This window comes from Podarcis erhardii (assembly GCF_964252035.2).
Source record: "Podarcis erhardii genome assembly, chromosome: 3".
Lineage (NCBI taxonomy): Eukaryota > Metazoa > Chordata > Lepidosauria > Squamata > Lacertidae > Podarcis > Podarcis erhardii.
The window spans coordinates 120,593,714-120,621,070 of NC_138507.1; the positions used below are offsets into that span (position 1 = coordinate 120,593,714).

Consider the following 27,357-nt stretch of genomic DNA (forward strand, 5'->3'; position numbering starts at 1 on the left):
AAATCTTGCCCTTAAAAAAACCGAGAGAGACAGAGAAAGCAAATCACTCAGACACACACATATTAAGACCATCAGGGCAGTTTCCTGTTGACATGTTAAGGCCGAGAGGGGCAGCCTGCAGCACAATACGCCCAAACCACGAGGAACAAAGATGGCAATGAAAAAACAGCTAAATTTACTTCTTTGCGGATATTCACTGGGATCGGCAGCTGTAGCCAATTACTGCTAGGAAATGGCACTGAGGAAGCAGATACAAGACGAATTACGCAATGTATGAACTCTTCATTATTATGATTTTTTTTAAAGACCTAGCCAGTCCAGTGAAAAGTAGGAGAACCCAAATGCAGAAGGGAAGGTAAACGGGAACTCTGAGGGGCAGGGGGAGAATTGTAGGAAAGGAGCCAGAACTTACTTGCAAGTGGAGCTGTGGGTTAAACCACAGAGCCTAGGACTTGCCGATCAGAAGGTCGGTGGTTCGAATCCCCGTGACGGGGTGAGCTCCCGTTGCTTGGTCCCTGCTCCTGCCAACCTAGCAGTTCAAAAGCATGAAGTGCAAGTAGATAAATAGGTACCACTCCAGCGGGAAGGTAAATGGCATTTCTGTACGCTGCTCTGGTTCGCCAGAAGCGGCTTAGTCATGCTGGCCACATGACCCGGAAGCTGTACGCCGGCTCCCTCGGCCAATAAAGTGAGATGAGCGCCACAACCCCAGAGTCAGCCATGACTGGACCTAACGGTCAGGGGTCCCTTTACCTTTACCTTTACCTTTACCCTACGCTATAAAATGTATTCATTCAGAGTACACCGTTTACCTTCCCGCCGGAGCAGTACCTATTTATCTACTTGCACTTTGACGTGCTTTCAAACTGCTAATCCGAGACCTGGGAGAAGAGACGTTGGAAGAAGACTGGAAGAAATTCAAGATTTATCTACAAAAATATTGTAAACTATATGAATGCTAAGAAGGATGCTAGATTATAAATAACTGGGCACCATTAAGATAGAGGAAGTGATATATGAAGATAAGTTAAATTTAAGAAAAGATAAATTTTTGGAGAATTTTTAGGTTATACTTAATTTTTTAAGATTTGAATAAAGGATATCTAAAATTAGAGACATAACATCAGAAAACTATATAATGAGAATGGAAACAAGGGGATAAATTTTGCTAGAAAATTTTTTTTTTGAATAGGAACGTAGGAGCGGGAGATGTGAGGGAGTCCAAAGAAGTTAAGAAAAATATGTTAAGAGATATGCTATATTGTATTGTTTATTGGTATTGTAACTAAATTAAAAAACTGTTAATAAATATATTTAAAAACAAAACAAAACTGCTAGGTTGGCAGGAGAAGGGATCGAGCAACGGGAGCTCACCCCGTCGCAGGGATTCAAACCCCCGATCTTCTGATTGGCAAGTTATAGGCTCGGTGGTTTAACCCACAGTGCCACCCATGTCCCTCATTAACAATAGCCGGCACAAATATCCCCTCCCCTTCTGGGGTTTTGAAAAAGGTAGTGGCATGAGGAGCCGTGAGGTTCTACTGCCCCTCCCTGCCAAAGTCCTCCTCCCCGTGGTTCTTCCCTCTAAAAAGCATTTATTTTGCCACATTTATGCCTTGTTGGACACCGGGCAGGAGCTGCACAGCTTCCAGACATGGCAAAAGATGTACTCTCAACTCTACACAGACACACACAATAGTAAGAGAGAAAACACATGAGGAGCGTCCATTATTCTTCGGGATTATAGGAACCCCAAAAGCCTCGACCAAAAGCTCAACACTTTAAAACCAGAGTTCTCTCTCCGCTGAAAAAACTTGTGGGCGTCCAACCGGGTATGTTGAAGGAGGTGGGGGAGAGGCTTGCTGGAGGCAGATTAAAAAGGCCTCATTGTAAGTTTCACAGCATGAAGTGTTAGGATAATGAAAACTGCATTTGTGTTTCTCTTGTTCCTGCTGCTAATCCAATGCCGTTGCTGGGAATTCAGCGCGGGGTCTGCTAGTGACAGGCCGCTGCCCAGACTTAGAAAACCAACTCTTGCCGGAGTCTCTCTTTCTCCAAATTCTCACTGTTTTATGGGAGTGCAACTTTATTTGCAAGTGATGACTCCCGAGGCTGGAATTACTCCCATCTTCCAACTTTTCTCTTTCGCCTTTTGCCTCTTTTTTTGTTCCTGGCACATCGCTCCCTCTCCAGATCCACCCTCGACCCCCTCTGGGATGCAGTTTTTTTTTCCTGGGGCGTTTTCCAACTGGGAGAGGAGGGCTTTAGCAAGTCTCTGTGAGCCAATTGGCCTGTGCGCTTCAGAAAAATCCTCGTGCCAGGAAAACTGGCTGAAAACATTTGCAGCCCAGGGCTTGTTAAACCGTCTCTGAGCAAACAGGCATCTTCCCACATGCATCTGGTTGGCTGCTGTGAGAAGAGGATACTGGACGAAATGGGTCACTGGCCTGCTGCAGCAACCAAGCTCTTCCGATGTTCTTCTGGGTGGCTCAAGATGTAGGCGCTGCTTGAAGCTTCAGAAACCAAAGCCACACGCCCATACTGGTTTCCCTGCAATAACAACTGGGAAGGCTCAGATGATGGACCAGAACAGGCAGCTGTTGTAAACAAAAATTGCCATTTTCCCTTATGGGGTATCCAAGAGCCCATATAGAGTCCTTACGTAGGTTCGCTATTGGTAGGAGAGAATAACAGAGGCCAACCAGAGAATATCGAGAAGCAAAGCAGCTAGCAAGCTTGATCTTTATTGATCCCTCCCCACCTTCTCACTATATAGAAGGGTCTGGTGACTTCTGTTTCAGTGTATCTGAAGAAGTGTGCATGCACACGAAAGCTCATACCTAGAACTAACTTAGTTGGTCTTTAAGGTGCTACTGGAAGGAATTTTTTTATTTTGTTTTGACTATGGCAGACCAACAGATAGGCTACCTATCTGTAACTTTATTGATCTGTTGCAACAGGGTCTCCCCTCACATGCAGGAAAGGAGGAGGAACCCAGAAAAATGGCGCGCAAGGCCTTATAAAGACTTTTGAAATTGCCACCCTGTAGATCAAGACCACCCCCAGAAACATCATACATACATCACAGAAGGGGTGTAACCTAAGACCACCCCTCAGATACATCACACCTACATCACAGGAAAGGCGGTCTTAAAACAGAAATTTGAATGTTGTTTTTCTCCTGTTGTTGTTTATCTCCTGTCTGGCAGGTTACTTGATTGGATTGCCTGGGGAGCCTGGCCAGTCTTTTGTAATGATAAATACTTAGTTCCTGGGCCAGGTCACAGGCTCACACCCTATTCATATCTTAAATGTGCCCTTAAGACAGGATTTGTGAGGAAAGAGACAATGGGGAGGTTTCCCACTTTGACTTTGCAGAAAAAACATTTGGTCAGTTTGGAATCAAAATGGTTCCAGGTTGGTCTTCCTGTGCTGATCTATGTACGTGCTTGGTTGGTACACTTACGAACATTACCATATATCTAAGACCTCAAAATTCCTCACACACAGCAGAGTCAAAGAGCATGGGTGGAGATGGAAATGGAGAGACATCCTGGCTGAACTTCTGCACTCAGTAAAGGTAAAGGGACCCCTGACATTTAAGTCCAGTCGTGAACGACTCTGGGGTTGCGGCGCTCATCTTGCTTTACAGGCCAAGGCAGCCGGCGTTTGTCTGCTCTGCAGACAGTTTTTCCAGGTCATGGGGCCAGCATGACTAAGCCGCCTCTGGCACAACAGAACACTGACACCAGAGCAGCGCACGGAAATGCCGTTTACCTTCCTGCCGGAGAGGTACCTATTAATCTACTTGCACTTTTGGCGTGCTATCAAACTGCTAGGTTGGCAGGAGCAGGGACTGAGCAACGGGAGCTCACCCTTTCGCGGGGATTCGAACTGCTGACCTTTTGATCGCCATGCCCAAGTCTCAGTGGTTTAGACCACAGCGCCACCCATGTCCCTTACTGCACTCAGTCCCTTACTTCTGCACTCAGTACTGCACTAAAATTTATCTCCGTGTAAGAATTTTCCCAGCTGCCTAAAAAGAACGTCGCACACTTGCCAGGCAGGCTGCATGGTTCCCCCAGCGCCACTCAATAGAGGAAATGTACCTGCAGGTTAACAAGGCAGGAGCCTTTTCATACTCCATGCTTAAAAACCACAGCTGCCAGGATGTTATTCTATGCTCTCCTATTCTTGTTAACTTGGTTTATCCTGCACTGCAGCTATACCCCACGTCCACCTATGGCAACAATTCCAAATGTGGGTGGTACAACTCCCTAGAGGGGAAGATGAACTAGGAGGGCGTTAGAAGGCAAGAGGGCAGCAGTAGGGCACTGGAAGGGATAACGTTTATCAGGCCTCAAAGAACTGCTATCACTGGATCAGGTTCATCAACTTTGTTGAATTAATTAAAACAAATAGTTTTAATTGGGTTCTGACTAAATGTGCAACTGATTGTTACTCTTTCAAATTTCATTGTGTTATCCCCTTCCTTAGCGGGTCATGCAAACCGCTATTCTGAACAATGCTTTGGTAGAGTAGGGGGCACTGGGGTGAGTTTATGGAACCAAGGGGGCAGTGGCTAGAAAAAGTATGGGAACCACTGATCTGCGGTCTCATTTTTTTAAAAAAAAACAACACACTAGAATTTAAGATGCTATTGGTAAACAAATGCCAAGCTATTGGGTATGTTTGTTTGTTTGTTTTTTATAAAAACGGGGCACTGCAAAATATTCCAACAACAGAACGTCTCCAGTGAAATGTAAACTTCTTAACGAAAAGCAGCTGCTCTCCATGAAGTTCTGCTATTCGCAGAAAGGCCCACTGGCAAGCAATGAGTATTCCTTGTGGGTCTAGCATGCAGAGGGAAGTAGGAGCAGATCATTCCTCTTATGGTTTTGCTTTCGTCATATTAGCAAGATAAACAAGAGTTTGTCTAAAACAGAAATCCCATGAACAGCACAATCCTATGCGAAAGTCCATCCAAATTCAGTCCCACTAGCTAAGTGCCTACAGCACTGAAGGCTAAAGGTTCAATTTCATTCACTGACCTCCTCCTTAGATGGCCACCAACTAATTTGGGAAATTAATACTGAACATACGGCAAGAATCTCACTTCACGACTGGTCAGCATCTTCCAATCAAGGCTGGAAACAGACTGAAAAGAATGGTTAGAAATGTTCTGCCTATCACCTTTTACCATATGTGGTGGATATGCAAGGTAATAAAAGCATTCTGGGAAATGATATATAATGAATTGAAAAAAATGTTTAAAATGACTTTTATTTAAAAAAGCAACAAGCCCAAAGCTTTTTTACTAGGAATTGTAGGTACCAAGATCCCAAAGGAGCAGAAAAGTCTTTTTATGTATGCAATGACAGCCACACGGATGCTACTAGCCCAGAGATGGAAAGAGCACAAAGTCCCTACTAGAGAAGAATGGCAAACTAAACTGTTGGATTATGCCCATAGCTGTCAAGTGTCCCTTATTTGGCGGGACAGTCCCTTATCCCAGCGCCATGTCCCGCTGCTGTCCCTTATTGCTGCTGTCCCTTAAATTTCCTAGGTTTCAAAGGAAGCAGCTCCTCTCCCTCCCTCCCTCCCTCCCTCCCTGCCAGCCAGGGAGGAGGGAGGCTCCAACTGTGTTGCTTGGCTGTGTTGCTCACCCAATAAGAAGTCTAAGAATGACTGGGGGGTGGAGCTTCCATGCCTTGTGTGTGGCTAGTTAATGCAAGCTGAGGGTTTTTTGAATGCTGGACGCCATTTTGTTGCACGTGCTGCTGCAAACTTTGCAGTGCAAAGCCAGGCCGGGGAGCCATCTTAAGTTGAGGCTGCATAGGCCTTGTGGTGCATGTGATTCAGATTCTATTCAGTTGAACCTCTGGTTACAAAGTTGGTTGGACAGTGTTCTCGAAGCTACCAGCATGAGTTTGACCAGACTGCAGGAGGACAGGAAGACTGGAGTGCCTGGAACAGGTGAGGCTGCAGGTCCCTTATTTTGGCTGCTGGTCCCTTATTTTCAAGGCTGCTGGTCCCTTATTTTCAAATCTGTAAGTTGACAGCTATGATTATGCCTAAATGGCAAATCTAACCGGAAAGCTCAGGAACCAAGAAGACCAAAACCTCAATAAAGAATAGGAAAAAATTATAATTTACTTGAGAGACCACTGTAAGCATTAGCAGGATTGCAATAACACTTGTAAGATAGAAGATATTATGGACAAAATGGAGAGATATAAAATTTGGATGATGAGATAATATGCAGTTGAAAAGATTTATAATAGGACCCATGGAGGGGAAGGTGCGAAATATAGAGATTTGGAGAAATCTCTAAATATGGATATGTATTTTGCATTGTTATAACTCTACACTTCCAAAATCAATAATAATAATACATTTTATTTATACCCCACCCTCCCCAGCTAAGGCTGGGCTCAGGGCAGCTAACAACCAATAATAAAAACAAGTTGAACGAATACAACTTAAAAACAAGATTAAAATACATTAAAACATTAAAATTAAAATGTAGCCTCATCACAGGAGGAGAAAAGAAAAGAAGAAAGAGGAGGAGGGAATCAAATTGACTCCAAGCCAGAGACCAGGCGGAACAGCTCTGTCTTGCAGGCCCTGCGGAAAGAAATCAGATCCTGCAGGGCCCTGGTCTCATGAGACAGAGCGTTCCACCAGGCCGGGGCCAGTGTTGAAAAGGCCCTTGCTCTGGTTGAGGCTAATCTAACTTCCTTAGGGCCACTAGGGTGTTGCTATTTATGGACCTTAAGGTCCTCCGTGGGGCATACCAGGAGAGGCGGTCCCGTAGGTACAAGGTTCCTAGGCCGTGAAGGGCTTTAATGGTCAAAACCAGCACCTTAAACCAGTACTCCACCGGGAGCCAGTGCAGCTGGGAAAGCACTGGGTGAATATGCTCCCAAATTATTTCAAAAAAGAAATGTTCTGCCTCTCATTTCCCAGGCCAGTCACCTTGAAAAGATAACTGCTGCCTTTAAACATGGTGCTGATGGGAATTGTAGTCCAAACCATGTGGGAGGCCCCAAGTTGGTGAAGGCTGCTTTAAAGACTCGAGGCAATCTTCCCTTCCCACGCTCATGCTTTCCACAAACTGATTGCATCAATACATCTATGGAAATTGGTCGGCTGGTTTATTAGGAGCCAGTAAGGGAAGAACAAAAAAATGAGGGTTGTATCTTCGATGGGTATCAGATTAGCACGCGCACACACATACAAAAACACAAACCTCATGCCCCAGCAAACCAAAAGAATGTAAAAGCGAAAGCTACTAAAAGTAGTTGAGGGAGAAAAGCCTGTTCCAATCTATACAGAATTATAGCAGTTTGGAGTCATTTCAAATATTGGCCTCGAACGACTTGGGTTTTTCCTCCCCAGAACTTAATCCATTTGCAGCGGATTAGCCAAACCACTCTCAACAGAAGGAGACTTCAATTAGCAGTTATATTTCAAAGATAGGGTATCGCTTTGCAGTTCAAAAAAATAAAAATAAAACCCTCCTCCGCTTTACGATAGCATCAGTCTTCCTGGCTGGACAGCAGTCAAGGCTTCCAATTCCCACATTACCTGCAGAACGACTTGCCAAAAGGGACGGAGCCTTCACATCCTGGCAAACACCCCACCTTAGCTCCATGCTGTACCAGCCCTAACAAAGCCTCTAGCAGCCAGACTGTCAGGCAAATGACTCAGGTTGTCTGGAGAACAGGCCCAAAGGCAAACGTCACCAAAAAAGCAGTGCTGAAGCATCGAAATTTGGCTGCAGTCATTAGATAAAAGCAGTCTGAAGCCGTAATTAGAATACTCTGTCCTGGGTGATCTCCCCAACCCAACCTTCCACATGCTCTGGCACATCAGGTACCGCCACAGAGATCAAGTGTCGGGCAGCATCTTCACATTTAAGTTTCTCTTGGGACAATGATGAGGGGCATTTCCTAAGAACCTGTTGGTTCAGGTTATGGCGCATTTAGCCAAGCAGCCTCCTCTTATGGTGGCCGACCACATGTTTGTGGGAAACTCAAAAGCAGGATCTCAGCAGCCCTCCATAGCCTTTTTCCTCCATGAATTTGCCTAATCCTCTTTTAAAGTCATCTAGGACGCAGGTGGCGCTGTGGTCTAAACCACAGAGCCTCTGGGGCTTGCTGATCGGAAGGTCGGCGGTTTGAATCCCCGCAACGGGGTGAGCTCCCGTTGCTTGGTCCCTGCTCCTGCCAACCTAGCAGTTCAAAAGCACATCAAAGTGCAAGTAGATAAATAGGTAGCACTCCGGCGGGAAGGTAAACGGCGTTTCCGTGCACTGCTCTGGTTTTGCCAGAAGCGGCCACATGACCCGGAAAAACTGCGGACAAATGTCGGCTCCCTCGGCCAGTAAAGCGAGGCGAGATGAACACCGCAACCCCATAGTCGTTCACGACTGGACTTAACTGTCAGGGATCCTTTACCTTTTTTTTTTTTAGGTTAGCAGTTATCGTTGCCTCCTGCGGGACTGAGCTCCACAAGGGCACACAACCATACTGATTTTCTTCATGGTGGTGGGTATATTTTGGAGCCACCAGACATCACAGTAGCAAAATACCATGGAGGATATGTGTGTGTGTGTGAATTAGCAAAAGCTGATATAAATCCTTGACTCAACTGGATCAGATTCAACCAAATGCCCAGATGAGGGGGAAAGTCTTAACCTGGTGCTGAAAAGATGTCGATATCACTACTGCAGGACTCACTCATGAGCAGTATATCCAGATACAATATCCTAAAAAGAACAAATAGCCTCCAGTCCAGACTGTATTTGCATTTAAAAACAAACAAACATGTCCCTAGCTGTCAAAATCAAATTTAAAGTCTACAGTGGTCCTCTGCATATCCTAACGTGTTTGTAAATAACATACAACAAAATGATTCAGGTAGGTAGCCATGTTGGTCTGATGCAGTCGAAATAAAGATTTCTTTATTTTAAAAAATTAGCACCTGAAGAAGTGTGCACGTACACGAAAGCTTATAACCAGAACAAACTTAGTTGGTCTCTAAGATGCTACTGGACAATGTAACAAAATAAATATCTTATCTGTGAATGAGAAGCCGAGGGCCACAACTGAGGTGCTACCACCAAAAAAGCCTTGCCCCTCATATGCCCACCAGCTGCCCCTGAGGTTCTTATGGCATCTCCATGTGGCCACAGCCTAACTGTGAGCTGGATAGCAGCACCATGTGGGGGCTGCCATGTGCAAGTCAACCTTCAGGATCTGGCCGGCATCCGTAAGTGAGGTTAGAAAGGCATTTTGCTCCAGACTGCTGCTAACCCCTCCCTTTCATTTCATTTCATTCACCCCTTGCTGAAATTTTTATTTTATGTTCCTGGGTGAGGGAAGGCTGCCTTTATCATTTACGTTACTCCCACAAAGTCCCACCTACACACTGATGTACCCTTTTTTACAGCTAACAATAACAATTTGCCTCACGCTCCCAGGTTAGAAGCTAGCAGGGCTACAATTTCAGATTTAAAGCAGCACAGCAGGGCAAACAACAAAGAACCATTATGAGCTGTAAAGCCATACTCAAGTCGTGTAAATAAGAGCCTGACCACACACACAAAAATACCAAAAGGAGCTTCTCCAGAATCTGCAAAGAGCAAACCTCTAGAAATGCTTTCTCCAATTCTAAATGAACCTGAGCCTGGATTGACATTAACTGTTGTTACTCTAAAGCAGGGGTCCCCAAACTAAGGCCCGAGGGACTCATTTATCCAGCCCGCGGTAACCCCCACTGCCCACTGCTGCCGCCCGCTCTTACCGGCATTGCGCTGCGTGGCTGACCACTTCCGGGTCGGAGGAGCACCGGAAATAGCTTGCGCCCATGCACAAGTGTTGTGCGCATGTGCAAGTGTTGTGCGCATGTGCACATCCAGGTCGGAGGAGGCCCATGCAAATGCGCAGAAGCCATTTCCAGTGCTCCTCTGACCCAGAAGTGCACTGGAAATAGCATCTGCGCACGTGTATGGGCACGTGCTCCCCAGCCGTCTGCGCTATCGGCGCTGGAGACACAAGCCCAAGGCGCAGTAAGTTTGCTGACCCCTGCTCTAAAGACTTTAAGGTAGTTAAACACACACACAAACACAGAGGCATCAGTGGAAAATGCACCTTTGATCATCTGGCCTTTCCAGCTATAACAGCTGCCCACATCTGAACGCCACAAGCCTCCAATATCTCTTCCCACCACCACCCCACTCCAAACAACAACAACAACGAGGCATATTTTTTTAAAAAAGAAGGTTGTTTTGACATCCCTTTTGCAACGAAATGTCAGTCAGTTCACAGGCTGTTTGTACCACTGTTTTGCTGCCAAGACCCTTTGGCCGCGCACGAAGCCAAGCTCTGAATGAAGATAAAACTGTCATTGCTGGAAGGGAAGGGAGAAGTGGCTCAGACAATAGCAGAACTCCGCACGAACGAAGGGACTGGAGGGGATTTTCGTCACCATTCAGTTGAGGACGGAGGGGACTGCTGAAGAAAGGGAACTCAAGAATCCCCTCCCCCTACAAACTCCCCTTAGCATTTCAGTAAATACCAGGAGAAGTTAGTCATTACTGCCACACAGGACTCCCTACTGAACACAGGATTTTCCCAGTCTGGATCCTTCGCCTTCCGTCAAAGCTGTTGAATCCATTCATTTAATATTGATTTCATCCAGCAGCGAAGACAGATGACGATAATAAATTATTTGATACGTCCTGGCAAGAGTACAAGAGAAGCCTCCAGCCCCCAAGGAACTTAATGGCACAACGCACAGGGCAAGATACATTCGTCTGATCAGTAGCCAAGTTAGCCACCTAGCTTGCGTACAACATCAAGCACTTCTGCCCAGTTCCAAGATAAAAAGGCTTTACTCCTCCCTAAGTGTGCTAGGAATGCATCTTGCAGTTCCTTTGGACCAAAGCGCTCCAGATAAAGATCAGGCAATAAAAGAAAATAAAATTCTGATTAATGCAAGAATTCACAGGGCAGCATTTCTTTTTCTCCCTCTGTTGACAGAAGGCCTCTTTAAAAATGGCATCTCCCGAGACATGCACTCACATCATCTAGAAAACAAAGTATTTTTTCCCCTTCAGAAAGGATTTGCTTTGATTCACATGGAAGTTTGACAATTTAAATCCAATCCGCTATAGCTGAAGTGATTTGTTGACTAAAATTGCTCTTCGCATGCAAGTTTGACAATTTGGTCTAATCAGCTGTAACTTAAATGATTCATTGACTAAGCTGTAATCCTAAACACCTTTACCCTTTTAATTCAATGCGACTTACTTCCAAGGATACATGACTGGGATTGCAGCCTCTTAATATTTATTTAACTGGCTGACAAGTCAAAACCAGATTATGCGAGTATATATATATCTTTCCAACTACAAGGCAGCTAATCTTCATCGCACTTGCCCCAAAACTTTGGCCAGGGAAGATCGCAGTGTGGCAAAGTGGTTGGCGTGTTGAGAGTCCAGGGGTTCAAATCCTCACTCCGCCATGAATTGCACTCGGGTGACCTTTGGCCAGTCACCGTTTCTCAGCCCTAACCTACCTCACAGGATTGTTGTGAGGATGAAATGGAGAGGGGGAGAAACAGGTATGCCACACTGGAAGGAACGCAAGGTAAAAATGCAGAAAATCAGAGTAGCAGTAGTGTTTCATATTTGGAAACAAGTGTCAGGTGTGCGTACAGAAGCCAGGCCCTGTGACCAGGACTGGGGCCTTCCTAAGTTTGTTCTGAAGAGGCAAGGTGCAGCCACACAGGTGAGGCCGATTGGTAACTCACAGCACCTGGTGGCAAGAGCTGGGAAGGGATATAAGGTCAGCATTTCCCTTCAGCTCTTTGCCACAGCAACATGTTCCCTGCCTTGCTTCTTGATCCCCGGACCCCTGCCTTCACAACTCCTTGCTTCCTGACCCTTGGACCCTTGGCTTCTTGACTCCCAGGTCTCTGACCCTCAGACTCTTGGCTTCCCGATTCCTGGCTTCTGGATTCCAGTTCCTGCTCCCACCCCGCCATCTTGCCCCCGGTCCCAACGTCCCCAGCCAGGACTTTGATCGCCCGTGAACTGGACCGTGACAACAAGCAGGGGTGGAGAGGTGGAGAGCAATCCTGAGCTCACAGGAGGGTGCTGTACCAGATGGACCACTGTCTTGATCCAGCAAGCTCTGGCAGGCTGAGTGGACAGGACCAAGAGGGTGTCCAACAGTCAAGAAGGCAGTTTCTGCACATGTTGGAAGCAAGGGGCAGATGGGCCTCACCCACCTGGGAAGGGAGCCCACCCAGGAGAAAGAAAACTGATCATAAACCTCTGCCGCCTTGTGGGACATCTTAATAATAATAATATTTTATTTATATCCCACCCTCCCCAGCCGAAGCCGGGCTCAGAGCGGCTAACAACAATAAAACAGCATTCTAAAATCAATTCATTTTAAAATCAGTTCAAAAATCAAATTAATGGCAACCATTGGGCTAGAGTTCTATGAAGATTACCAAAGGAGGGGGTCAGGCTGTGCCTTGGCCAAAGGCCTGGTGTAACAGCTCTGTCATGCAGGCCCTGCAGAAAGATGTCAAGTCCCGCAGGGCCCTAGTCTCTTGTGACAGAGCGTTCCACCAGATTGGGGCCACAACTGAAAAAGCCCTGGCTCTGGTTGAGGCCAGCCTAACCTCCCTGTGGCCCAGGATCTCCAAGATGTTTTTGTTTGAAGACTGTAAGGTCCTCTGTGGGGCATACCAGGAGAGGCGGTCCCGTAGGTACGAGGGTCCGAGGCCATATAGGGCTTTAAAGGTTAAAACCAGCACCTTAAACCTGATCCTGTACTCCACCGGGAGCCAGTGCAGCTGGTATAGCACCGGGTGAATGTGATCCTGCAGCAAGAACCCCGTAAAGAGTCTCGCTGCGGCATTCTACACCCCCTGGAGTTTCTGGGTGAGTCTCAAGGGCAGCCCCATGTAGAGCGAGTTACAATAATCAAGTCTGGAGGTGACCGTCGCGTGGATCACAGTGGCAAGGTCAGGGCGAGAGAGGTAAGGAGAAGAAAAGGCTAAGGATCCCTACACAAATCCAGAGTGGAGTCCCTAAGAGGGTTGGATGGCGCCTTGTATGCCTCCTTCCAGCAACTCCTGCAGCAAGGCTGGTGCCAATCATCTGCTTCCGCTTTCTTCTGGACCACAACAGCAAGGCCAAGGGGGGTGGGGTCCTGTCTGGAGAGCCCAGGCTTGTGCCCCATGAAGGTCACTTCAGAGCTGCTAAATCAGAGATTTAACTTCACCCTTGAGACAGTCCAATAGATGCCAACAACAATAGGTTCGTAAACTGAGCCTGATGGGAGTTGTAGTCGAGAAACATCTGGAAAGGCATGGTTTAACCACTCCTCATCACAGCTATCTGCCAATCACCCATTCCCACCACCCTTCTGAGTAATACCCCTCCCCACCCTCTCACTATATATAAGGGTCTGGTGACTTCTGTTTCAGTGTATCTGAAGAAGTGTGCATGCACATGAAAGCTCATACCCAGAACTGACTTAGTTGGTCTTTAAGGTGCTACTGGAAGGAATTTGTTTTGTTTTAACCACTCCTACTTTAGGCAAGACGCTAAGTCTGCACCATTCTTTCACTTTAATCATTTCTATACTATGCATTTCTGAAGAAGAAAAAAACTTTAAGCAATTTTCAGCCTCTCTTTAAAACACCGCATTACAAAATATTGAAATGAAACAGATGCCAATCAAGAACAAAATACAATTTTTAAAATAAAAAAAAATCACGCATAAAGTACCATAAGCAGCCAAACAAAATAAATGAATGTGGGCGAAGAAGTTCATATGTGTTGCTGTTGTTTTTAATTTATCTTAATTGCTCATTATAACTTCATGTCCCACCATTATCAGAAGTTTACCTGGTGGGAATAAGAGACAGCCTCCTGAAAGTCTCCTGGAGATCTTGATAACAAACAACTAATTAATAATAACAAAATGTAATTAAAAATGATAATGATGATAATAATAATATAGTGGTAACTAAAACACCTGCCTTTTGACAGTTTTCTCCCTGCCATCTGAAGGCTTTTATCCATGTGGCCTTTTAAAAAAATCCACTGTTTTTCTATGGTTCAGTTTTTTTAAACGGATACTGATACTGTTACTGAAACAGTGTATATGCAGGGATATACACTGTTTCAAACAATCCATTTGGAAAGTGGGTGGGTGGGTGGAAATGCAGGAAGGAAGCCCTGAAACAAACAAATGTAACCACTGCTTTTATTGCTGTTACTGACATACAGTGGCAGCGCTCTCCCAATTCACTGTTTGACATTTAACAATAATAATAATAATAATAACAATGTTTCATATGAGATTAGGTGAAATGCCAGCCAGGTGAAGAGAAGACAGGATTTGGTATTTTAAAACAACCACCACCACAATGAGATGATTTGATCTGGTTTTGCATTGTTTTAGCTTCTTCTTTTCCCCTACCTAATGGGATTATTTCTTTTTATTCTTATTATTCTGACCTGCAAGCCACAGCTCATGTGCTAAAGGCGCAGGATTTCAGCGAGCTAGTTCTTCCACAAAACCAAACACACCAGTGACCAGTGACCAAACGCACACCAAGCCTCCGATGTGTAAGCGCAATACATTATTATTAATGGCAATATTAATAATAAAGAGCCTGCGCTTTCAAAAACCACACATGCATACACAGGTGGAAGACCCCAGACCCCAGGAATAGGGGGATACTTCTTTGCCCTCCAAAGTTGGGAGTCCCTAGACACCCCCCCCCATGATTATTTTTGGAAGGTGTCCCCAGAATTACCCCAAACAGCCCCCCCAGATGGAGAGACCCCCACCCCCAAAGCTACCTTAAAGGGGGATGGGGGGTCTCCTTCTTTAGGCAGTACCATTATCCCAAAAAGGGGGGTTATCCCCCCTCCAAAGCCTCAATGCACCCCCCCAAAAAAATCGCATACTTGCCTTGGGCGCACATACCCCTCTCCTTCATCACTCGTGGTACGTTCCATCTCTGTCTCGCGCCCCCCCCTCCGCTTTCACCTTCTTAGTTTAACCCTCCCGCAGTGCTAAGCCGGCCGCTCTCGGGATCCGTAGGCAGCGACCATTAGGACAAGGAGCGGGGGGGGGGGGCGCGGTGCGGGTGGAGAGACGCGCTGCTGTTTTCGCCTCCCCGCACCCTCCGCGGAATCCCGCGTTCCCTCCGTCCTTCCCCCGTCTCGCCTACCTCCGAGCCAGCCGCGGATGGTTCGTCCCACGGAGCCCGCCACCCAATCCGCGCGCGACAGCCCTCCTCGCCTCTCGCATCACCTCGCCCGCCGCCGCCGGTTCCTTCAGCGCGTCTTCGGCCGTTTCCGAAAGGGGGCGGGCGGAAACGGCCGAAGGGCGGGCGGAAAGGGACGAGGGGCGTGACTGGGAGGGACGGAGGCGGACGGAGATTGCCGAGAGAGCGGTGCGGGGGGTGGGGGAGAGAGAGAGAGAGAGAGAGAGAGAGAGAGAGAGAGAGAGAGAGAGAGAGAGAGAGATGGGCGGAGGGGGCGGGGCAACAGGGCGGAGATTCGGAAGGCGACGGAAACAGCCGAACCTCCCTCCTCTCCGTCAACTCTCTCCCCCCCCGGTACACAACCCAAGTGTGACGCATGCGCAGTCGGCAAGGTGGCCTTTTCCCGCCCAAAACTGGGTCAAGTCATAGGAGGAAATCTTGTCGCTTATTTTTATTTATTGTTTCATTGAAACGAAATACCTTTTGGACTGGAAAACAAAAACAAAAAAGCACCTCAACACAGTTTACAAAAAATAAAATAAATCACAGCTGTACAGCGAAAACAAACAGTTTAAAATGCTTATAAAAAACACCACAGATTAAAATCACCTCAGCTTTCTAAATATCTGGGCAGGCTTGTCCACACAAGAACTTTTTCAAGCAGAATAGGCAGGGAGTTCCAAAGTATATAGGTAGTAAAAAACAACAACAACAGCCAAGTTCTTGCATTGGGTTTAATTTTACAGCGAACTCCCAAGTTTTTTTTTTCCTTTTAAAATGTTCTACTTATAAGCACGCAGCAACAAAAATACACACAAACACCCTTATATATGCCCTATACGGATTCAGTTCAATTTCATTTTCACAAGCAGAATGGGAAACCCATTTTCTTCCTTGGCAGCATTATCTGACCTTGCCTGGCACCCGCCCCTTCTAAAAGACTTTTATCCGATGGGAAAAGAGAGGCAGAAAATCATGGGGGGAGAGGAGCGGTCTCGACATCACGTTTTCCAGTATTTGCACAGCTGCCATCCCAAACAGAATATGTCTTGGATTTTTGCAATATATAAAAAAAACACACTATTTGAGGAATTAGGCCAAACGGTGCCAGATTCCCCCTACCCCCCCAAAAAAGGACACGCATAGTTTGGGGGGGCTCCTAAACCCAGTTTCACTTCCTCCCAGGCAATCTGTACTGCTAATACTGCCTCCATTTCAGAACGTGACTCTTTCATTAACTGTATAGGATCCGTCATCTTTTACTATTGAGGAAAGCGGAACAAGAGTCACACCGGAGCAGTTCCGTTCGGAGGTTTGCTTCCGTAAAAACTGTTAACATCCTGGATCTGGAAATCTATGCTCAAAAGAGGCGAAGGATGCCGGCTGCTTGAAAAAATAAATCTGGAAACTGACTCTGCACAAGGTTGTGCAATACGTAATGCCTGCTATCAATAGCTAGAGAGCAGGCCTTTGAACAAATGGATTAAATTGCTTTGCTTTTGCTATCATCCAAATGAAGACACCGGTACAAATTAGGTTTGGACATGCCTCATGGTGCACAGTCAGAAACCAAAGTTACCGAAAGCAGCTTCAAATAAATATGCATTTAAAAAAAAACAAAAAAACTTTACAGAACACGCACAAGTTTGCTGAATTATGTCACATAGCGCTGGTTTGTTTGCAAAATTCAGAATGAGTGGGTCTTAGGAGTTGGGGCACCTGGGGCCGAATTCAATGAAGCGGTTCTGCAAGCAGAAACCTGTGCAAGGAATAGTACAATGGGGATTTCTCCCTCCTCCCTCCAGAGCCCCCCCCCAAGTGACTCAAAGGACACAGGGGAACCGCCCCCCCCGAAGAACACATGGGATGAAGAAAGGGGAGATTGCTCCTCCGACACAAACATTTCCACTTCTGAATGGCACAATCTCCTTGGTGCTACTCTGAACTCCTCCCGTGAGCAATCATTCCCTTTCAAATATGAGGAGGGCACAAAGGCCTGGCTGCAGTTGGAGGGAAACAGTGGCGTAGCGTGGGGGGTGCAGGGGGGGCCGGCCGCACCGGCCGCAACATCTGGGGGTTAGGGAAATCCGTGGGTTAGGGGGCGCAAATCCATGGGTTAGGGGGTGCAAATTACTTGCCTTGCCCCGGGTGCTGATAACCCACGCTACGTCACTGGAGGGAAAAGCTTGAACAGGAAAAGGATTGCCAGGGGAAAACTCCCACCTTATTCCTGTCCTCCTGCAGATCGCATTCACACAGCCGCTCTGCATTACTGAGCCATGCATCAGATAAAGGTAAAGGTAAAGGCAAAGGGACCCCTGACCATTAGGTCCAGTCGTGGCCGACTCTGGGGTTGCGGCGCTCATCTCGCTTTATTGGCCGAGGGAGCCGGCGTACAGCTTCCGGGTCATGTGGCCAGCAGGACTAAGCCGCTTCTGGCGAACCAGAACAGCGCATGGAAACACCATTTACCTTCCCGCCAGAGTGCTACCTATTTATCTACTTGCACTTTGACGTGCTTTCAAACTGCTAGGTTGGCAGGAGCAGGGACCGAGCAACGGGAGCTCACCCCGTCGTGGGGATTCAAACCGCCGACCTTCTGATCGGCAAGCCCTAGGCTCTGTGGTTTAACCCACAGCGTCACGCGTGTCCCAATGCAACAGATAAGAAGGGCCTAAAGGCCTAAAGAGTTCAGCTTCCTTTTTCCTACAGCGGACAACCAGATGCCTATTGCAAAGCCATAAATAAAAACGTGAGTGCAATAATCCCCTCTGCTGCGGTTTCCCAATAAGCTTCCCGCTCTGCATAAAGCATATACCTTGCATATACCTTGACTAGCAGTCAGGGCCGGATTGAAGTTTGATGAGGCCCTAAGCTACTGAAGGTAATGGGGCTCTTTATATGTCCAGCTGTCCTTTGTCAACAAGAAATTGTTGCTGTTTTTTGTGCTGAATATATGCTATATGGTAATTTATGGACCTAATAGGTATCTAAAGCCATTTTCACATAACGAAATATGTATTTTATCAAAGTAATTGTTACAACCAGTCCATGCAGAATGTAGTAAAGGTAAAGGGACCCCTGACCATTAGGTCCAGTCATGACAGACTCTGGGGTTGCGGCGCTCATCTCGCTTTATTGGCCGAGGGAGCCAGCATACAGCTTCCGGGTCATGTGGCCAGCTAATCCACTTCTGGTGAACCAGAGCAGCGCCCGGAAACGCTGTTTACCTTCCCGCTGGAGCGGTACCTATTTATCTACTTGCACTTTGATGAGCTTTTTATTTGTTTTTTATCTTGCACTTTGATGAGCTTTTTTATTTGTTTTTTATCTTATATTTTGGAAATGTACATCCAGTTTTTTTCCCTTTAAATTTTTTGGGTGCCTCCAAGGGAGTGGGGCCCTAAATTATAGCTTGTTTAGCTTATACATAAATCCGGCACTGCTAGGAGCCCTCAATATCCTAGCTGGCAGTCCATACCACAACTTGTGGGAACCAGATTTCTAGTATTACAAGAGAGGTGAAAATCAGCTCAATACAATTTCCCTTCGTACCATGCATAATTTTATAAACTCGCCCATCTTTCTCTATCCCTTATGCTTCTTCTAAACCAGTGATGGCCAAACTTGGCCCTCCAGCTGTTTTGGGACTACAATTCCCATCATCCCTAACCACGGGTCCTGTTAGCTAGGGATGATGGGAGTTGTAGTCCCAAAACAGTTGGAGGGCCAAGTTTGGTCATCACTGTTCTAAACTAAGAAGCTTCAGGCACCATAGTCTGACCTCAGGGCAGGGAAGAGAAGGAAGCATCCTACATCAGCCATTCCCTCTTTTTTCCTTTAATCCTGCCACCCCAAAACAATGGAAAAACCTTGGCGCTAAAAAAATAACCTACATTGGTAGTGTCTCCATAGCTGTTGCCACGTTTAGATCGGCCCAGAGGAAAAGAGCCTCAAGAACACAAACAGGTCAGACTTCTGTGCTGAATCTGGCAAGCATATTATTAAGCAGCTATTAAAAATGGGTTTATAGGAGCCTCAGCTCAGGAAAAAGAGTGGGACACTCTCTCCACTGAAAGCACCAGGGGGTGCATGAGCAAGAACAGTCAGCAAGGAAAGAGCTAGTTTCCTGTAATGCCCTAAAAACGCCACATGGTACTCACAAAATCAGGGTGGCTACAGAACAGAATTTACCACATCCTTTCAAGGTATAATTATGGGAGAATCCTTTCTCCTAACAGAAAAGGGCAGGGGGAAGCTATGTCTGGGTCGACAGGGCAGGCCAAGGAGGGGAAAGAGGGCTAAAGCTGTAAAAAATAATAATCCGAGGCGCAATTATTGCCAATTGAAAACTTCTCCCTTTTCTGGAAATCTGTATAGCCTTGCCAACATGTCGTCAGACCTTGTGGCACCGTTGCTAAATGCCAAGTCAGTCCGTAGGAAATCTACCCTTTAGCTGCAGGATTTGATCTCGGAGAAAGAGGCAGGCTTGGTCTGCAGAGGAGCTAATCTCTCCCACTAGGCTTTTCCCATAAACCGTCACTTGCCTGGGATTCCTGGTTGCTGACAGCTACAAGGTGAGTGACTAAATCATTTGTTTGTTTATTAAATTTTGTTACTAGAGACTTCCGGAGGCGGCGCGAAACGGTAATGGCTGCCCTCTTCTAACTGCGGAGAGGGGGCTCCTTTGAAACGGGTCGTCCGCTACGGCAAAGCGGAGACCCACACCGGCAACCCACAGGCAGTAGAAGCCTGTGGTCTTGGGACCCGGCGGGTGCCTGGAGCTGTCCCCGAAACGTTGAAGGAACCCCGTAAGGGGCTCCGGAGCGAGGAGGGGGTAGCGGCACTGTGGGTCATTGCGCATTCAACGGAGTGAAGCCGCGTTGCTGCTGCCGATGAGCGCTGACCTTTCTTCCTGGAAATTTTTGATTCGGAAAAGCTACAACCTGTGAGTAGTAAAAGACTCTTTAAAATTTTGGGACTTAAAAAATACTGAATTTGGTCGAAAGCGGAGAGACGAAAAACAGGAAGTCCGTCTTCCGCTGTCATTGAATTTCAAAGCAAAGAGCTGGAGGAGTGGAGGCAAAGAGAGAACTTTTAACCTAAGGGATCTGAGCACCAGCTGAACTTTTTCGTAAGTTGATTAAGGACACTAAGTGCTGGAATTTATGCTTCTTATTTGCATGGTGATACCTTTCTTCTACTGGATTTATAACTTAAGTAAGAAACCCAGGTGCTGGAGCTGCCTGTGTAACAGACTAGCCAGTTTGCAGACTTGGATACTTTTAAATTTGGAAACAATCTGAGGACTCTGGATTTGTTACTTTGAAGCATCACTTGGAATACCAGTATGCACTGACTGAAACAGTGTAGTTTGTTAAAAATAACTCTGCTAAAACCTACTATTGAAGGCTCTTGGACATTATTCTGATTTTATTAAATTTTACTGGAACTGACCTCTTCCCCATAGACATCTTAAACTCCCCCTAGAGGATTTGGGATTTACAGCAGTGACTTTATTTTACTTTCATTTCCCAGCCTCCTGTCTGACTGTTACCATCTGGGATGTTGTTTCTCATGGGAACAACTCAGCTCGACCTTGACTTTTAGATAACTCTGGAATGAGTGGCGCAAGAAAAAAGGGACCAAGAACCAGACAAACAACATTAACAACTTTAACCGCAGCCTCACAGACACGTAGATCATCTGTGCCTACTCTGCCTACTTTGTCTTCTGAGGAAAGAGCTGCCTCTCTGCAACGGGCAGGGGAGGGAGAAACTGAGGATTTACAATTGGAAGATATGGCCTCAGGAGCAACTGCCTCTATTTTAGAGAAAATCTATGAAAAATTGGAATCGTTGGATAAAAAAGTGGAATCATTGGACAGAAAAGCTGATGAGCAAACTGCTAAAATTGATCAAAACACAGAATGCTTAAATAGATTAACTGGACAAGTGGCACAGAATGTACAGGCAATAGGTGAATTGACAGAGGCTACAGGTGAAAATCGGAAATTGGCTGAGGATACCAGCCAAAGACTTGGAAAGTTAGAACAAGAGGTAAGACCACTCAATAAACAAGTAGGGGAACACCAGACCTATCTTTCTATGTTGGAATTGCGAAACAGGGAGAGCAACTTAAGGATAAGGTCTATACCAGAAGTGGAAGAAGGCAACTTGGCTGAGTTTCTGACTAAAGAATTTTCCAAGTTTTGGAAACTAGAGGAAAAAGACTTTAAAATTGTATCAGCTTTTAGGCTTGGAAGACTTATAAAGAAAGAGAAGCCCAGAGACTGTCTGATAATATTGAGATCAAAGGAGGAAAGGGACAAGATTCTAGGCCTACACTACGGAAAGTCACTGGACATTTTGGATAAAAGAATTGAACTGTGATGGCCTGGGATTCCGATTCTGAGGATGAACCAGAGGAATCCCAGCCTGCACAGGAGTCCCCGCCTCCAGGGCCGGCTGAACTGGGGCAAGGCCTAGATGCTGAAGAGCCTGCACCTGTGACAGAGCATCAGGAGCTGGCCCCAGGTGAAGCCCTTCTGGCCCCAGAGGGGCTTGACGACTCAGTGGCCACAGGTGAGCCTCCTCCAGGGCCCAGTAACCCTTCGGCTTCTCCTGATCTGCAGAGGCTTAGGGCAGAGAGGCGAAGGGAACTGGTTGCCCCCAGGAGGAGTGCTCGCCTTAAGGCCAGAGGAGGCGGGGCTCCTGGGGGTCGGGACCGCCCCCGGCCTTAGAAGAGGATAAAAGCCCAGTCAGCCTGGCCCCAGGTTGCGGGAGCAACGTCGTTGTTGGCTTTGGACCTTCCTGTGTTCCTGATCCCTGCTTGGCCTCCTGTTCCTGACTATCCGGTGTTCCAGTTCCCAGCTCGGCCTCCTGTTCCAGCGTACCTGTTCCCCGCCCGGCTCCCCGTCTTGGACCTCGCCCCTCTTCGTGTGGACTCTGCTTACACCCACGGTACCTTCCCCCGGGACCAGCACATGAACTTTACAAGGATATTCCTAAACAGCTGCTTGATCTTAGATCTGAATATCTGGAATTGGTTAGACTGTTGAGGAGCAATTCAATCATCTTCAGGTGGGAATTTCCCCAAGGATTATCTTTCACCTTTAGAGGGAAGAAGGTTAAAATTAGAACATTGGAAGACAGAGATAAATTTCTGACTACATACGGAGAGGACCTACAAAAAGGAATTGAACTACCTTCTGAGCCTGGAGCACCAGGGGAACCTGCACCCTTGGACTTTGAAGATCCAGTGAACAAGGTACCACCCCCAGGAAACTAATCAGATTTGTTCAGGATGTCTCTGCAACTTTTGAGTTGGAATATAAATGGCTGCAACATTCCGGAAAAAAGGAGGAAAATTTTTCATATATTAAAAAAAGAACAATTGGACATTATTTGCTTACAAGAAACACATGTGACTAGGCTCCACAGAAAAGTGCTAATAAACAAAAGACTGGGTCAGGAATTTATATCTTCGGACAGAGTAAAGAAGAGAGGCGTGGTGATATATGCAAAAGAGAGCCTGTCACCTAAATTTTTATTCAAAGATGAACATGGAAGAATCTTAGCAATCGAGATACAACATCAAGGAGAGAAGATTTTGATATTAGGAATTTATGCACCAAACGAAGGGAAATCGGAATTTTATAAGAAGTTGCATGAGACTATGCTGGACTATCTGGAATATAACAACATCATCATGATGGGAGATATGAACGGGGTCGTATCAACTAATATGGATAAGTCACAAAGCCAAAACGTTACGAAAGATGGCAGGCTACCAAAGTCTTTTTTTGAAATGACAGACAATATGGACTGGATTGACATCTGGAGAATAAAGAACCCCTTAGGAAGAGAAGGAACATTTTTCTCTGAGGCCCAGCTGACTTGGACAAGAATCGACCAAATATGGATAACTAGAGGACTGGCACCCAAGGTCAGAAAAGTGGAAATCTGCCCAAAGACCTGCTCCGACCATAATGCACTGAAGATGGACATGACATTACTACCAACCGGTTCCTTTAGATGGAAGATGAATGACAATTTGTTTAGAGATCAGGAGATTACCAAGAAGGCCCAAAAAGCTCTATTTTGAGATAAACATGAACACTACGGTGGAAAAAAGAATTATCTGGGACGCAAGTAAGGCGGTGATGAGGGGGTTCTTGATACAACAGAATACTGTAAAGAAAAGGATACAAAATGAGAGGAAAGATAAGATTTTGGAGAAAATTAAAGAATTAGAGAAGAAGCTAAGATCCAACCCGAAATCACAGCCGATTCTGAGAGAAATTAAACTTCATCAAGCACAATATTCTAAACTGTTAAACCAGGAAATAGAGTGGAAGATCAAACTAATGAAACAAAAAACTTTTGAATCGGCAAACAAATGTGGGAAACTGCTAGCGTGGCAGTTGAAGAAGAGACAAAAATTAAACACAGTTACAAACTTAGAAATTGAAGGAAGAAACATTCAGAACCCCGCGGAGATTAGAAAGTGTTTCCAGAGTTATTTTAAAAAATTATATACTCAAGGGCCGCAAGATGAGGTTGAGATTAAACAATTTTTGGGAAAAAATGGACTAACAAAATTGTCACAAGAAAACAGATTAATCCTGAACAATAAAATAACACGACAAGAGATTGAACAAGCCATTCAGAACATGCAATTGGGCAAATCTCCAGGGCCAGACGGCCTGACCTCCAAGTATTATAAGACATTAAATTTTGTTACTGCCCCTCATCTGAGGATCTCAGTGGTGGCCTACAGTATAAGGTAAAGATAAAGGCACCACGGACCATCAGGTCCAGTCGCGGACGACTCTGGAGTTGCGGCGCTCATCTCTAAGCCGCTTCTGGCGAACCAGAGCAGCGCACAGAAACGACATTTACCTTCCTGCCGGAGCGGTACCTATTTATCTACTTGCACTTTGACGTGATTTCGAACTGCTAGGTTGGCAGGAGCAGGGACCGAGCAACATGAGCTCACCCCGTCACGGGGATTCGAACCGCCGACCTTCCGATCGGCAAGCCCAAGAGGCTCTGTGGTTTAACCCACAGCGCCACCCGCGTCCCTACAGTATAGAAACACAAAAATACATAGTAACAAACATATACCGGGCTAGGCTCAACCAGAGGACACCTATCAGATTGGCCTTGCAGCAAGAATATTCTACTCTAGAGAGTAATAGTGCTGAAGATGCCCTTCTAAATTAATAAGTAAGAAACTAAGGGCAGAGTCGCAGAATACACTGAATGCACATGGCTTCCCCCAAAGAATCCTGGGAACTGTAGTTTCTTGTGGATGCTGGGAATTGTAGCTCAGTGAGGGTGGAACTACAGTTCCCAGTAATCTATGGGGGAAGCACATGTGTACTGAATGTGCTACGAATGTATGGAGTGGATCTGCCCTAGTTGTGAATTTGACCATTATACTAGGAAGTTCAAGAGAGTTGGGAGTGTGTGTGTTTGTGTGTGTGTGGTCTCTCTGCATTTAAAGTTTGCTCTTGTGCTCAAACACACTCACACACTCCTTTATGGGGAGAGATCCAAGGCCTTAGCTCTGGACTTTCTAAAACAAGCGTGGGAAGAAGCAGCAAAATTCACTCGAGCGCCCTCCTTTCCCCTCCCCACCGCACTTGTTTAAAATACCCAAAGCCACATTCAATCCTCTCTTTGTTAGGTGGCACGCTATTCAGGATCAAGAACTGGGGAACCAGCTGCTGCAGAGAGAGACACAAAAGCGGCATTATGGGTGCACACCTACAGAGAGCAATTGGAAAGTGTACATCAAAGTGCCTTTTCCCAAAGAGACAATTACTGCATTATGTGCAACTTAGGCAAAATGTCATTGAAACGACTGAAGACGCCCACGCATCTTTTCTTCTTTGAAATATAAACACCTTTGCCTATGGTTTCCCCACCACCACCTTTTTGCCATTCTTAACGCAACCAACAATGGCAAGTACAACCTTTGAGGAAAGGGCAATAGCTGCAAAAATATTCTATGAGCGTCCTATGTATTATTGCGCAAATATTTAGTCTATCTTTCTTCTTAGACAAGAATGGATAGTGCAACCTGAGTGCTTCCAAGGCAGATGTTTTTTCATCTGCTTGGAAGTTACATAAGAGGAGCCCTACCTGGATCAGACCAAAGGCAATAGTGGCCCCAGTTACCGCAGCTGGTATAATCCTCACAATAACTCTGCAATATAGGCTAGGCCTAGAGGCGGCAAGCTTTATAGCTGAGCGGGGCTCTGAACCCCAGTTTCCCACGTCCTGGGACTCCAGCCACAACACCAAATTGGCCCAGGTGTCATCATACCTAAAATCCACCATGTTACTAGCACTTGGGTTTTTTGAGGTCTGCACGGGTTGGCTTTTTGGACCAATGCTGAGTTTGCATTTTGTACTAAAGTTGTTTTTTGCTTTTAAACGTGCTTGGGGGTAAGCTACACTTCTGTGAATCCTCCCTCTCCAAAGACCTCCTCTGTTTATTATTTTTATTTTGCAAGGCCACTCGTTTGTTTCTTCCTCTCCCCAAAGTCCCCCTGGCTGCTGTTTCCCACGCTATTAATTTAAACGGAATGTCTACCAGGGAAACCAAAGTCGCTTCCCACCCTCCAGATCCCACCTCCAAGCAGATGGCAGAGTTATAAATATCAACGCATTCGTCAGCTAGTGGTACTCAAACCAGGCAGGCCAGAGCACCTTCTGCACAGCTTAAAAATACCACAACGGATTCACAGAATCATAAAATTGCAGAGTTGGGAGGGACCCAAAAGGGCAGCTAATTGAACCTCATGCTTTGCAGGAATCACAGCAAGAGAATCTTTGATCGGCAAGCAATGTTTATTTCAACTCTGGCGTTGCACCTCCAAAATGCAGAGCCTGAGTTTCTGCAGTGCAGGTGCATCACTTTGAGCCTGGCCTTGGCTGGGGAGGGCGGGGTATAAATAAAAAATTATTATTATTATTATTATAAGAATTATGGAGCTCCACACAGACATTTATTTGCTGTGTGCAATCCATACCGCTGGAGCATGAAAGGCTGGGCTTATGGGTGCCCGGGACATACATTCAAGCACATGAACGGGACAACGAACGGCACAAATTAAGTAGATCTGTGGGAGGTTCAGTGGGGACACTGTTATACAGTGGTTCCGCTCCTTTCTCCTGGGCCGTGTTCAGAAAGTGGTGGGGGGGGATGAGTGTTCAGACCCCTGGGCCCTCACTTGTGGGGTGCCTCAGGGTTCCGTCCTCTCCCCCATGCTTTATAACGTCTATATGAAGCCGCTGGGAGAGATCATCAGGGGGTTTGGACTGGGTGTTCATCAATATGCAGATGATACCCAGCTCTACCTCTCTTTCGAATCAGAACCAGTGAAGGCGGTGAAGGTCCTGTGTGAGTGCCTGGAGGCGGTTGGCGGATGGATGGCGGCTAATGGATTGAGGTTGAATCCTGACAAGAAGTACTGTTTGGCGGGGCGGGGGGGCTGGTGTGGAGGACTCCCTGGTCCTGAATCAGGTAACTGTGCCCCTGAAGGACCAGGTGCGCAGCCCGGGAGTCATTTTGGACTCACAGCTGTCCATGGAGGCGCAGGTCAATTCTGTATCCAGGGCAGCTGTCTACCAACTCCATCTGGTATGCAGGCTGAGACCCTTCCTGCCCGCAGACTGTCTCGCCAGAGTGGTGCATGCTCTAGTTATCTCCCGCTTGGACTAATGCAATGCACTCTACGTGGGGCTCTCCTTGAAGGTGACCCGGAAACTACAACTAATCCAGAATGCAGCAGCTAGACTGGTGACTGGGAGCAGCCGCCGAGACCACATAACACTGGTCCTGAAAAACCTACATTGGCTCCCAGTACGTTTCCGAGCACAATTCAAAGTGTTGGTGCTGACCTTGAAAGCCCTAAACGGCCTCAGCCCAGGATACCTGAAGGAGCGTCTCCTCCCCCATCGTTCTGCCCGGACGCTGAGGTCCAGCGCTGAGGGCCTTCTGGCGGTTCCCTCATTGAGAGAAGTAAAGCTACAG

The 27,357-nt window shown here is 46.4% G+C and overlaps 1 protein-coding gene across 4 annotated transcripts in view; it reads right to left on the reverse strand.

Moving 5' to 3' along the window:
- Positions 1–27,357, reverse strand: part of EXTL3 (exostosin like glycosyltransferase 3) — a 177,845-nt gene that overhangs the window by 135,451 nt on the left and 15,037 nt on the right. For 3 of the 4 annotated variants that reach the window (XR_014154536.1, XM_081854617.1, XM_081854615.1), the window contains exon 1: positions 15,274–15,407. The exons of the other annotated variant lie outside the window; for it this stretch is intronic. The gene's annotated coding sequence lies outside the window, so the exon portion shown is untranslated. Of the gene's footprint in view, positions 1–15,273; positions 15,408–27,357 lie in introns of those variants that run through there. 4 annotated transcript variants of the gene reach the window in all.